The sequence below is a fragment of the Callithrix jacchus genome, chromosome 7 (assembly GCF_049354715.1).
Source record: "Callithrix jacchus isolate 240 chromosome 7, calJac240_pri, whole genome shotgun sequence".
Taxonomy (NCBI): Eukaryota; Metazoa; Chordata; class Mammalia; order Primates; family Cebidae; genus Callithrix; species Callithrix jacchus.
The window spans coordinates 125,268,541-125,281,557 of record NC_133508.1 but is presented as its reverse complement, the minus strand read 5'-3'; the positions used below and the strand labels follow the sequence as shown (position 1 = coordinate 125,281,557).

The 13,017-nt window shown below is 37.3% G+C and overlaps 1 long non-coding RNA gene across 1 annotated transcript in view; it reads left to right on the top strand.

Moving 5' to 3' along the window:
- LOC118143011 (uncharacterized) overlaps nt 1–13,017 on the top strand; it is a 337,708-nt gene that overhangs the window by 264,456 nt on the left and 60,235 nt on the right. Inside the window, exon 3 of the long non-coding RNA XR_013520239.1 lies at nt 4,144–4,245. This is a non-coding gene — a long non-coding RNA (uncharacterized LOC118143011). The remainder of the gene's footprint in view (nt 1–4,143; nt 4,246–13,017) is intronic.

Below are 13,017 nucleotides of genomic sequence, written 5' to 3'. Positions count from 1 at the left end.
TTCTGGATGGCTAAAGAGATGTGGAAAATGCTTGGAGAAACATTCTCAATTTGATTCGGAGATCTACCTATCACAAAGGGTGTATTTCCTATCTATATTCTTAAGCCTCATTTAATGAAAAAGTAGTTTTACCTGGCCATACCAAGCAGTAATTGACACTTCAAAATGCTTTGTCCGAAAGGGATTCTAGTAATTTATTAAACATCTAGTGATCGTTTACTAATGATGCAAGAGGATAGGTAGGAGACGAAGGACCATAGAAACTGGCAAATCAAAGAGATACAGAAATATGTAAGCCATTGACTTTAGAGAGAGACACATAGAGAAGTAATATAAGATGAAGGACTTGAGAATGGAAGGTGGTAACACGAACCGCTAAATGTGTCTAATTATGGAAGTAGCCAACCACAAAGATTTCAAATTGGAACTCTGATATTATGCTTTAGCAAGGAAACCTAAATACCATTTCACTGATGTGGTCCAGATGAAGAGGCTTTTTGATCTGGGAGAAGGAAAGCCAATGAGCATAACCATTTGAAGTCTTATGCCATCAATATACTCAATGCTAGGCAAGAACAAAAGAAAGAAAAATGAGCCAAGTAACAGTTTTCTTAAAATCTATCCCATGATGATGTGAATGGTAATAATAATAACACACGTTAAATTTATGAAGAACCATTAATAAGTAGTCGTATTTGATTACCATTAAAAATCAATGAGGGGCCGGGCGCGGTGGCTCAAGCCTGTAATCCCAGCACTTTGGGAGGCCGAGGCGGGTGGATCACGAGGTCAACAGATTGAGACCATCCTGGTCAACATGGGGAAACCCCGTCTCTACTAAAAATTACAAAAAATTAGCTGGGCATGGTGGCGCGTGCCTGTCATCCCAGCTACTCAGGAGGCTGAGGCAGGAGAATTGCCTGAACCCAGGGAGTGGAGGTTGCGGTGAGCCGAGATTGCGCCATTGCACTCCAGCCTGGGTAACAACAGCGAAACTCCATCTCAAAAAAAAAAAAAAAAAAAAAAAAAAAAAAATCAATGAGGTAGGTTGTATCTAATTGTCTTTAGTATGTCCACTTTGCAGATGAGAAAATGAGGCTTGGAGAGGCTTTGCAATTGCCAAAAGGCACACAATTTTTGAGGGAAGCATGACCAGATCATCTGGTCATCTGGCCCCACACTGCACGCACACTGAAGCAACATAGGGCAGCAGGAGTAAGCACCGCCCTGCGCAGCTCCAGCTCCTGGTGATACGTGTCTAATGTGCTGTCTTGAGCATCTGAGCACACTCTCTTTTTAAGCTTTTCTTTGCAAAATGTTCTCAAGAGAGAGGGCCCTAACAGACTTGAATTTTCTTTAAAGTGGCATTTAAATTGTTCTGAGTGAGAGCTGAACGCAGAGGCATACACCTGTAGTCCCATCTGCTTGGAAGGCAGAGATAGGATGATCACTTGGGCCCAAGAGTTCTGGGCTGTAGTGTGCTATGATTGTGCCTGTGAATAGCCACAGGACTTCAGCCTGGATAACACAGCAAGACTCGGCCTCTTAAAAAATAAAAAGTCCAGAGTGGATTAAAATGGAATTTGATGAATGATTATCATTGATTACTTCAAATAAAATATTTTCTCAAAATCAGGTAAATGTGTTTGATTTAAAAAATGGAATAACTAGCAAAAATCAAGTCCCAAAAGCATGAGAAGGATACCTAAACTTTGAAAGGTCTTTATAAGATTCTTCCTACTTTGTCATTTCCAGAAAACGTTATCAAGAATCAAGACTTGGATATGTGGCTTTCACAGTGCTTTCAATACTCCCCCAAGTAGCCCATTTTCCTTTGAAAATTCCTAGAGTAACCAGTTTTTTCTTCTTAACATGGCTCTGCTTTGCTCCTCATTGCATCTGAGCCGGACATTTTATCAGTTTCTGCTTCTCATGGGAATTAAAGTCAGGCTACCACACACACACAAACCATAGATTGGGTGACAGAGTGAGACTATCTAAAAAAAAAAGGCAATCTTTTCCTCCTAGAGAAATTAAACTTGAAATTGAATGACAGTTATGAGTCCTTTTATCACATATTACTGAAAGCTATTTTCCTGAGTCATCTGCTATAAACAAACAATACAACGGGCTGTAATGAGAGTCAAGGTTCATCCACCATGAATTGCTACATACATTCTAAATAATATATTTATATATCTGTTTCCCAATTTATCAACTTTTGACTGCATCTATTTGTGCCAAACTATAAAGCATTAGGATTTTAACACACTTATCTCTCAGTTTTATTAGTTACAGTAATAGTTCTTCTAGCCATTACATTTATAACTAAATAATATATTTAGGCCTTTATTTATTCTTTATTTGTCAATTTAGAGCACATCTATTGACTCTTAACTAGATAAGTGAGGAAATTAATGAGCCTACTTTTTTTCATCTCTTTTTCTCTTTCTTTCTTCAGATCCCAATCCTATTAATTATACTATTACTCTTACATGTCTTGTAATTATAATTGTCTTCTTTGCTTTGCCTCTGTAAGTTGATTTTATAAATTGAAAATTAACACCTATGTAATATCACTGTAATATAAATATTATTTTCAGCACAACTAAGTGAAGTGATTGGATCCACAGAGAAGTATATGTCCATATTTGTCATTCAATTTCCATTACTTAAAGAAGAACGTTGATTCCAAGCATCAAGAGCAAGCAGAGTGTATTTTCCTGGCTATACTTGTTAGCTTCCTTATACTAAGCACATTGTTTGGATGATGGCCTTCATTGCATCTATTTATTCTTGGAATTGTTAAATGCCTTTCTTTTCCTTATCAAGATACGGAAAACACAAATAATGTTATATTATAGAGAACTTTCATTTTTGAATTATGCAATTTGTAATAGAATCAGGTTGCTTATTAAAGATATTTTTTACATAGAACTCTCACTAATTTTACACCTTGCTTATTAGGCCTGCTGCACAGTTACTGTCTTTTTGTATTACCCTGTGTTAATCATTGTTCTTCAATTCCATATCTTATAGTTTCAGGACCCCTGGTTTTTTCTTTTTTTTTTTTTAGAAGGCTGGTATGAATTTTCCAACAAAAATGACAGTTTGGCTAGAACTTTAAAGTTGCCTACTAACTAGCTTTACTCATAGTAAAAAGTGCAATAATTTTTGTCCTTTGTTGATAATCTATTTTTTTTCTCTGGGACTTCTTAGAATTTCTCATTGCTCTTGAGTTCTGAAATTTTATACAAATGCATCTAGGATTTCAATTTGCATAATCAATTGTACCTTTAGCTCATCAAATTTTTTCTATCATTTATTTGACTGTACTTCCCATGCATGAGAGAGAATATTACTTCCCTCAAGAGTTGTAGATACTTTGATCTATTCTGAATTGGCATTTGAGGAAGTATTGTCCCATAGTTTCCATTCCTTTGTTATTTAGCTCTGGGATGTTTTTCTCAACTTTATCTTCCAAATCACCCAACTTCATTTTTTAGCCGTTTTCATTCATTATTGAATTATTTAATTCATTTCTTTATCTTTTAGAAATCTTATTTAATTTCTAAAAAATCTCTTACTTCCAGATTACTTCTTTTTTGGAGTGGTCTAATTGTGTTTTAGGGATATAATATCTTCTTGAATATATACTAGGAGACCAATCAGATTTTTAGGTTTTCTTCTGTTCTTTACACTAGCTCCATTTCCCTAGGTCATTTATTCTATTTGTTTATTTTTGATAACCTTAGTTTATGCTATTGGTTAGGTAACTGTCAACATGGATAAATGAGGATTATGCAATTAGCGTAAGTTAATGGTAAGATTTTTGTGGTCATTACTTGATTTAGCAAAGGTCCCTTCCTCTTTCTGGTAAGGCTACTAGGGGGCTGGGCTTCTGACAATCCAGCTTCCCTGTGGAATGTGTAGGAAGGAAATAGGCACATGGCATCAGTTCTCCCAACATTGCTATTGAAAGGGAGAGTTTACTCTGAGGTCAAAATAAAGTAATTTTTTTCTTTCATTCCTGTGGCAGACTGGAGCTGTCTTTTCTTAACAGCCCACGAAGCGACTCACACTTTGGACTGCTGTGTGGGTCTAGAGTTATCTCCAGCGCTGGTTTCTTTTCTCTATTCCCAGTTCTCCAGTAGGGACTCGTCTGGAGGCTGAGGTGGAAGAATCGCTGGAACCCAGCAGGTGGAGTTGCAGTGAGCCGAGATTGCACCACTGCATTCCAGCCAGGTAACAGAACAAGACTCTGTCTCAAAAAAATTGGATGGATGGATGGATGGATGGATGATGGATGGATGGATGGATGGATGGATGGATGGATAGATGGATGGATGGATGGATGGATGGATAGATGGATGGATGGATAGATAGATAGATAGATAGGCAGTTTATAAGTGGCCTAAACAAACACGAGGGAGTCCAGAGGCAGGCTGTCTATAACTGGTGTGCCAGGAACACAAAGTTGTCAGGGACTTGGTTAATTTCTTTGTTGTAAAAATGCAACATGTTAGAAGCCTTGAGCAGCATTTTTCTAAAATAATCCACTATTTGTTGAGGACAGGGCTTATCATTTTATCTCTGCAAAGTATCTGACAAACTTAGGCACTTCATGTATATTTGTTAAATAAATGTATAAATGATGGTAATCTAAAAAAAAAAAAAAGACTTAGATTTAGAAATCAGCTTCCAAGGACTTGTGGAAAATGGAGGAATCACCAGTCCTAGCTCTTTTATAGAAATCTTTTAATATTTAATTGTCCTGAACTATGTACCAAAGCCCACTCCTGATCCTCATGCCTGTCAGCTCCAAGATTGACTCTTTCTGAGGTTTTCTGGGAAGAATGTCTCTCCATCTTATTAGATTGTGATCACTATGAGAGCAGAAATAAACTCTAATTCCCATGGTGTACCCAGAGCCTATGAAAGTGTCTGACATATGATTGGCACTCAATAAATATTTGCTGAATTAATGGATGAACAAGATATGAATTAATGGATATTGATATACTCCTCTTGATATATTTTCATCATTATTTTAATAAACTTTTGAAATGTAGATAGGTGTTCCAATATTTTCAAATTGATGGAATTTTTAATGCATTAAAACCATGACTGGAAATTTTGTGTAAGTTTATGATATAATATTACACAAAAGAAAATGCTTAATTCTATACATGCTATGATTACCTCAGATATTAGTTTGTGTGTGTATGTGTGTGTGTTGTAGGCAGGGAGTTTAATTTGATGTGTTCCATTGCTAGAGACTTGGATTTGTTTTTTTTTTCCTTTTTGTTTCAATTTTTTTGTAATATTACTTGTACAATAATAAAAATATCAAATTAAACTAAATTCCAAAGGAAAGTGATGCCACAATTTTCCTGGGAAATCTAACGTGAAAAAAAAATTCCCTGACAATTAAGAAGGCCATCTAATATCTAATATAAAACCTTCCCTCATCTCTTTCATGTAAGTTTCCCTCCCACTGACTACCCAAACAAACTGTCTGTACCAAATATACCTCACCACTGTTCCCAAAGATTCAATATTATTTGTTTAGACTATCATTATACCCATTCCCTCAAGAAATTTTAAACCAATTTTTCTAGGTATATGCTTAGATCTGGGGATACAAAAATAAATTAGTCTCTGTTTTTAAGGAGATCATAGTGATACTTCACTGAGAATTCAGAAGGATTCTTACAATCTTCTTGGTATATTTGCTAACATTTGGGAAACTTTCTCCAACCCTCACTGTCTTATTTCATAGATATAATTATACATACTGAAAGTCTAATTTTGTAATTGCCAAGGAAAAATAATGTAAAGATAGGAAGGACAGGGAAAGAGAGAAGAACTGAAAAGGCCAAAAAACAGAAATAAAAGCCGTAATAGAATTATCATAATGAATAAAACATACAGGGAAAATTTAGTGACTGTGTGTTTTTCTTGGGCAAATATGATCAACACAGTGAAAACTTTCCATATTACATGAACAGTTTTTCACATTGCAAATTGCATACTCTCATATTGTTTCGATGTTCTTATGGATGTTTCTACCTACTCTGTGGCATCATTCATTTGTTTCTGCATTTTTCTTTATGGCATTATTTTATGGCCATGTAAGTGCTATGTGAGAAAGGTCAATACATTATGTTAAGAGAAAGAGTAAATAGGTGGTTTTTATTGAGAGTTTAAAAACCTTTCTACATCAAAGCTCATAGATTTTATGATATCTATTTTGGCTTCCATGGAAGTATTATCTCTTACTTGATTCAGTTCTATATCAATGAGGTTTCTAGAAAATTAAACTATTGCAATAGATAAGGAATTGATGTACTTTGTATGGAATTTCCATATGGATTTATATCGCTGTAAGCTTAGGTGGCTAAATGGCATCTCTATCCATCCAGTTCCTCATGCCAGAACTCTGGAAGTTGCTCTTGACACCTGCCTTTCTTTTCATCCCTCTATCCTATCCATCACAGATTTCACTGACCTGCTTACAAAATGGATCTTGAAACCCTGAATAGACCAATAACAAGGGCTGAAGTTGAGGCAGCAATTAATTGCCTAACAACCAAAAAAAGCCCAGGTCCAGATGGGTTCACAGCCAAATTCTACCAGACATACAAAGAGGAGCTGGTACCACTCCTCCTGAAACTATTCCAAACAATCCAAAAAGAGGGAATCCTTCCCAAATCATTTTATGAAACCAACATCATCCTGAGACCAAAACCTGGCAGAGACTCAGCAGGAAAAGAAAACTTCAGGCCAATATCCATGATGAACGTAGGTGCAAAAATCTTCAATAAAATACTGGCACACTGATTGCAACAGCACGTCAAAAAGCTTATCCATCATGATCAGATAGGCTTTATCCTGGGGATGCAAGGCTGGTTCAAGTCTATAAATGTAAGTCTATAAACATAATCCACCACATAAACAGAACCAAAGACAAAAACCACAGGATTATCTCAATTGATGCAGAGAAGGGCTTCGACAAAAGAAACAGTCATTAGAGTGAATAGGCAACCAACAGAATGGGAAGCATTCCCTTTGAAACCCGGCACTAGACAAGGATGGCCTCTCTCACCACTCCTATTCAATATAGTATTGGAAGTTCTAGCCAGAGCAATCAGGCAAGAAAAAGAAATAAAGGGTATTCAATTAGGAAAGGAGGAAGTCAAATAGTCTCTATTTGCAGATGACATGGTTGTATATTTAGAAGACCCCCATCGTCTCAGCCCAAAATCTCCTGAAACTGATAAGCAACTTCAGCAAAGTTTCAGGATACAAAATCAATGTGCAGAAATCACAAGCATTCCTATACACCAATAACAGACTTAAAGAGAACCAAATCAAAAACGAACTGCCATTCACAATTGCTACAAAGAGAATAAAATACCCAGGAATACAACTTACAGAGGATGTAAAGGACCTCTTCAAGGAGAACTACGAACCACTGCTCAAGGAAATAAGAGAGGACATAAACAAATGGAAAAACATTCCATGCTCATGGTTAGGAAGAATCAATATTGTTAAAATGGCCATACTGCTGACAGTAATTTACAGAATCAATGCTATCCCCATCAAGCTACCTATGACCCTCTTCATAGAACTGGAAAAAAACCACTCAAACTTCATATGGAACCAAAAGAGAGCCTGCATAGCCAAGACAATTCTAAGCAAAAAGAACAATCATGCCTATTTTGTTTGCTATCATTTGGCAGTGACTAGAACAATGCTTAGGTTAGAGTCGTTGCTCAAAAAAAAAGTGGTGAGTAAATGAATGATGGTCCTTGTCTTGGCAGATGTGGCAATGGTCTGGCTTCAGGTATTGGTCAGCTCAGTGCCACAGCAGCTTCCCTGGATGGCATTCTCTCAAATTATTCTGGATATTTATCCAGTCATAGATGTGGTCATTCTGGCCACAAAAGTGCTTTTATATTTGTTTTCTGAAATTAGAAAGGAGTTCATGGCTCCTGAAACAAACTGGGGAAGTAAAACTCACTATTTCAGAATAAAGAATAAAGAAAAATTACCCAATCCAACAAATGTCTAATGCCTGTGCTTGTCTTTTAATTCATAAGGCAGCATGCATGGGTAATATATAATAACCATTTATCAGTGTGCTAATAGTGTTTGAATTCTATTAGGTGACATGATGAGGAAGCTCAAGATGGATGGAGTTGTTATATACTTGGTGTCTTGAATGTGCCTGCCAGAGCCTTTAAAGTCAGTTTAGTGGCCTATTAATGTGTCCATTATGAACCCAATTTCTTACCTTAGTCATTTTAAATTTCATCTGTCTATAACTTAGTATATGTTATTAGCGTAAATTCAAACATTTTATACCAACCATAATTCTTAGTTGTTAAACTGGTTTTGACTTATTGGAGCTACATTAAAACCTAATAGGTGGAATAATTGGCTCCCATAACAATTCGGAATTAAGAGAAGTCCATGTTGAGTGCTATTTCCAGATACCTGAAAAGCTATGAACAAGTCCCCTTTGCCCTCTACTGCGTCTCCTTACCCCTGCTGATTCCACACTTCCCCAGTTTCTAAGCCAGTCATAACTGCATCCAAATAGGAGCCATTAGAGCAGGCATGCCTCCAGGGAAACACTTTCAAGGGTTTCATAGGGGAGCATTTCCCCAGCAGCAGCCAGTGTCTACCCCCGAAGGACCAAAATGGATAAGATTTAGATGTTCTTGCTTCAGGGGGATGAGCTTGAGGCCATTCTCAGGGAGAAAAGTGAATGCCAAGTCCTCTCAGCACTCAGTGGCCTTATACCATTCCAAGTCCTTCTTTACATTTTAACAGGATACAGGAGAATCTACCTTCCCATCAATTTGCATGCCTTTCTCCTCTCTGTCTCTTAGTAGCACTCTGAGCTTCACCTACTGTATGAAAAATTCAGCTTTCTCCCTACAGAATGGACTCCTAGGTACAGGTCTCTTTTAATCTTGCAGCCAAGAGTCAGCCAGGCCAATGTGCATCTAACTGCTACATGCTCAGATATCTGTGTTCCTGGCTCTTGAATTTGTTTATCCTCCTTACCTACCTGCGAAGTCTCTTGTGCATGCTGTATGTCTTTGAGTGCTTCTCCCCTCTCTGAGAGAAGCAAAGCCTTCTGGGGTGCAATAAAATTGCTTTAGGAAGGCAAGAAACAGATGGAATATAAATGGGTTCAGGTGCTCCAGGGACCTCAATGCTGCTGCAGAAGGCAGGCAACAGAGCATCTAAACAGCAAAAGAATATTTGCTTTTTGTCTTTTAAATGTTGTGTTGGGACAGAGGAAGTTTCAAGGTTAAGAATCAAAGGTTCTCCACTTTGTGTAAATGATATATACACTGGATTCTGTTTAAAGCCAGTTGCTTTTTAGATTTCAGGAGAAATTTACTGGTGGCTGTAACCTATGTGCAGGGTGAACGGTAGGCCCTAAATTTAATTCTTGGTAAAGTGATTCTTCTCCTACTTTAAGACTATTTCATAAGACAGAAGAGTGTCTTTGCAAGACTAAAGAGTTGAGTTAGAAGCCAATACTGGATTCAGCTCATGCTGTTTTTCTCACCTTGAACAAGTCACTTAAATTCCCGGAATCTCAGTATTCTAAATTCTAAAATGGAGATGATAAAACTCATAATGAGGATATTTTGGAAGTGTATAGGTATGCATGTCAAGTACTGGCAAACTGTTAAAATTGCAAGATCAATACATGCCTGAAATCTACAGTTACCTGCTCTGCCCCTTCTATCAGAGAAATGATTGACAAACCTATGGTACAACCACTGTCTTCATTGCTCTATTTTACACTTCTCATGAAATTTCTAACAGTCACCTTAGATACTACTTTTAGCCCCTTCTGTCTCACTCTCCTTTATTTCCTTGCAACTTTCATCAATAAGCAAGGAAAAATCCTACCAGCAATAAGGCAGAGGAGAAGTCTGTCAATTTGGGAGAATACATTTTGCCATGGAATCAACAACCTCAATGAACAGTGTTCTTGCCAAAATGTGCTGCTTCCAAGAAACAATTAATGATAAACAGTGCTTATTAAGTGCCTGCTTTGTGCCTGGTACTGTTCTAAGTGCTTGACTTGAATTTACCAAATGACTCACCCCCAAAATACTATGAGGAACATCCTATTTTTACTCTCATTTTACATGAGAAAAGCAATAGATCGAGAAGTCAAGTGACTTGTCCAAGGCCAGACAGATGAAAAAGGGAACCGAGATGCTGACCAAGGGCAGGCTTGTCTCCAGCACTGATGTCTGTAACTACTAGGAAAGCTGTAATTTGAAACAAAGAGAGGCGATTTGTCCTGCTTGCCTGGACTTTCGAGCTAAATATAAATCTAGACTCATGCAGAGCAACAGGTCCAGTATAGTTTTACTGATACACTCTCTGTGCTATAACTTGTAAACAATGGCCTGGGGCAAGGGGGGAACATATCCGCTGAGGTTTATTGCCTGGCAGCCTAAGATTTATAACCTACATATGGTGGTGGTGTGTTTTTTACCATCCCCCTCATGTATATTTTCTTAGCAAGATAGTAAGTTTCTCAAAGGTTGGTGTACAGCTTTTTGCTTCTCTTGCATATCCCTTCCTTACAGTAATTTGGGGCTCAGTAAATGGGTTTGATTGACTGCCTGAATTTCAGTGACTATATGGTGGTCACAATAACTACATTTGCAAAATGAAGCAAGAGCTAGGAGCATGGTTCATCTGAAAATTAGGGATTTTATTTCAAGTTCTGGGACTTTATCCCTAACCTGGTCTTGTAAGACAGCATATCAATAAGACATTCAAAGTGTAGTTCTTGAGTATTCATCATTAGAAAAGGCCAAGGTGAGGTACTGTGAGGACAAAGGCACACAAAACAGGGCTCTTGCCCTCTAAGACCTCACTATATTGTGGAAATTAAGTCCAACAATATCCCACTAGAGAAGTGGGAATCAAACTGGAAGAATCTGGAATGACTCCTTGGAGGAGGTGGGATTTAGCTAGACTTTACAGACAACAATAGGATCGAGAGAAATACATGGAGCATGGAAATTCTAAGAATGATCCACTTGCCATTAAACAGGGGTAGACATTTAGGCCTGAGTTGGTGCGCCCACCTCAGAAGGCAATTTGTCTTATTCCTTCTACCCTGGAACTTTAACGAGGACAATGACTTCTTCAAAAAAGTTCTGTAAGACTTAAGAGAGAGAACTAATCCTTCATGATTTGCTTGGTATGGGAATTGGGAGGACAAAATTGTTAGATGCCTCCTGTGTACAAAGCAATGTTAAGTGCTTAACAATTAAATGATATATTTTGTAAAAGCACAAAAAATGTATTATTTAATCCTCACTTCGGTTACAAATGAGGAAACTGAATCTTAGAGAGAAAAAAATAATTTCTTATCATCATGCAGGTAGTAAGCGGCAGAGCAGAAATTCAAACCTAGGTCTGTCTGACTCCAAAGTTCATACATTTGAATAATATATACCTTATTCTGTCAAGTTATCTGAGGCTTATCCTGCTGTGGGTTCTTGTTTATTCTTCTCTGCAAATAGTGCATTTATAGAAAAGTTAAAAAAAACTAAAAATTCAAAGTTTACTTTTATTCATGTGTCTTGTAGTTTCACATTAACTGCCAATTTTTCTTTTCTTTATTGCCCCAAACTTTTTCTTTTTTATTTTTTTAGCTAGAACTTTTCAACCTTTGTGATCTCTTTACAATTCCCTTTAGAATGCATAATTGTGCTCGATCAATTTGTTGGAGGCTTTTGAAGTGTTAAAAAAACTACATTAAAATTATTTTCTTTCAGGTTTTATGTTAATGAACATAGGTGTTATTCAGAGCAAAGTCAGAATGTCAAGGGAACTTTAGTTAAAGTTATTCATACATAAACTAAAAAAGGAAACATCTTTAGTAGAGGAAAAATACATGTAATGAGTAAGTACGGCACACAATTCCTCCTTTCAAAAATGTCAGCTCGTATTGAACCTCCATTCTAGATATCTTACAATTACTTTGTCAACAGAAGGTAGAGTAGTGATGGATGACGCACTGGTTCTTGAAACCAAACTTTCTGCGAGTTACTTAGGCTGAAACTAAGTGCTTTTACATTCCAGTCGTATTGATGATAGTGGTTTTATATTTATCACCCTGTCATTTCAGCTGACTATATCAGCCTCTTCCCTGTAAGAATATGGACACTAATGGAGGTATGTCCTTAGTGCTCTGAAGGGTCACAGATTCATTCTGTGAACACAGTCAGGGCACAGGCTGCTTTGCGTTGAAGCTCAGAGGCAGCTTTACCCATTTCAAAAAGGGATCAGCAAAGAGGGCCTTAAAAGGCCTTTGGAAATTGTGTTCTTATTGGCTCTCTTTTGACCATGACCCATCCTTGTGGTGCTCCACACAGAGGCTTTCGTCTCTCACTAATGGAGCGTTACTATTTTGCAGCCTGCCCTATAATAGGAAGAATTCTACCAGGACCTTGGCAAGTCGGGGACCTGATTGCAACACTTTATTTATAAGAAATTCTGTCAAGAATCAATAATAGTCTTGGGTCTCAAGTTCTTTCTTTAATAATACTTTGATATGATTTGTCACAAGCTAGCCCAGAGTATCCTCAAGATTTTATTACTTAGCTTGCAGCACAGTGTCTTATCTTTGAGTCATGAGATCAGCCATGGGGAGACCTTTAAAAAGCTATATTCTTTACTGTTTGGTTATTACAGAAAGTCTATATTACTCAATAATACCTTTTATAGGGTGTGCTGTCACATCTTCGCACAGATGTTTAACCCCAATGTAGATAGACTGAATGCCTGGAGGACATTTTAGTGACATGGACATTGTTTTTCATGACTGGATGCCTGATGTATCAATAGCAGTGAAAACAGAAAACAAATGGAACTATACAAAAATAAAATCACCAGCACAACAGAAAAACCCACCATCACCGTCACAAAAAAACGTGGACTTATTTTCTTAGCCTG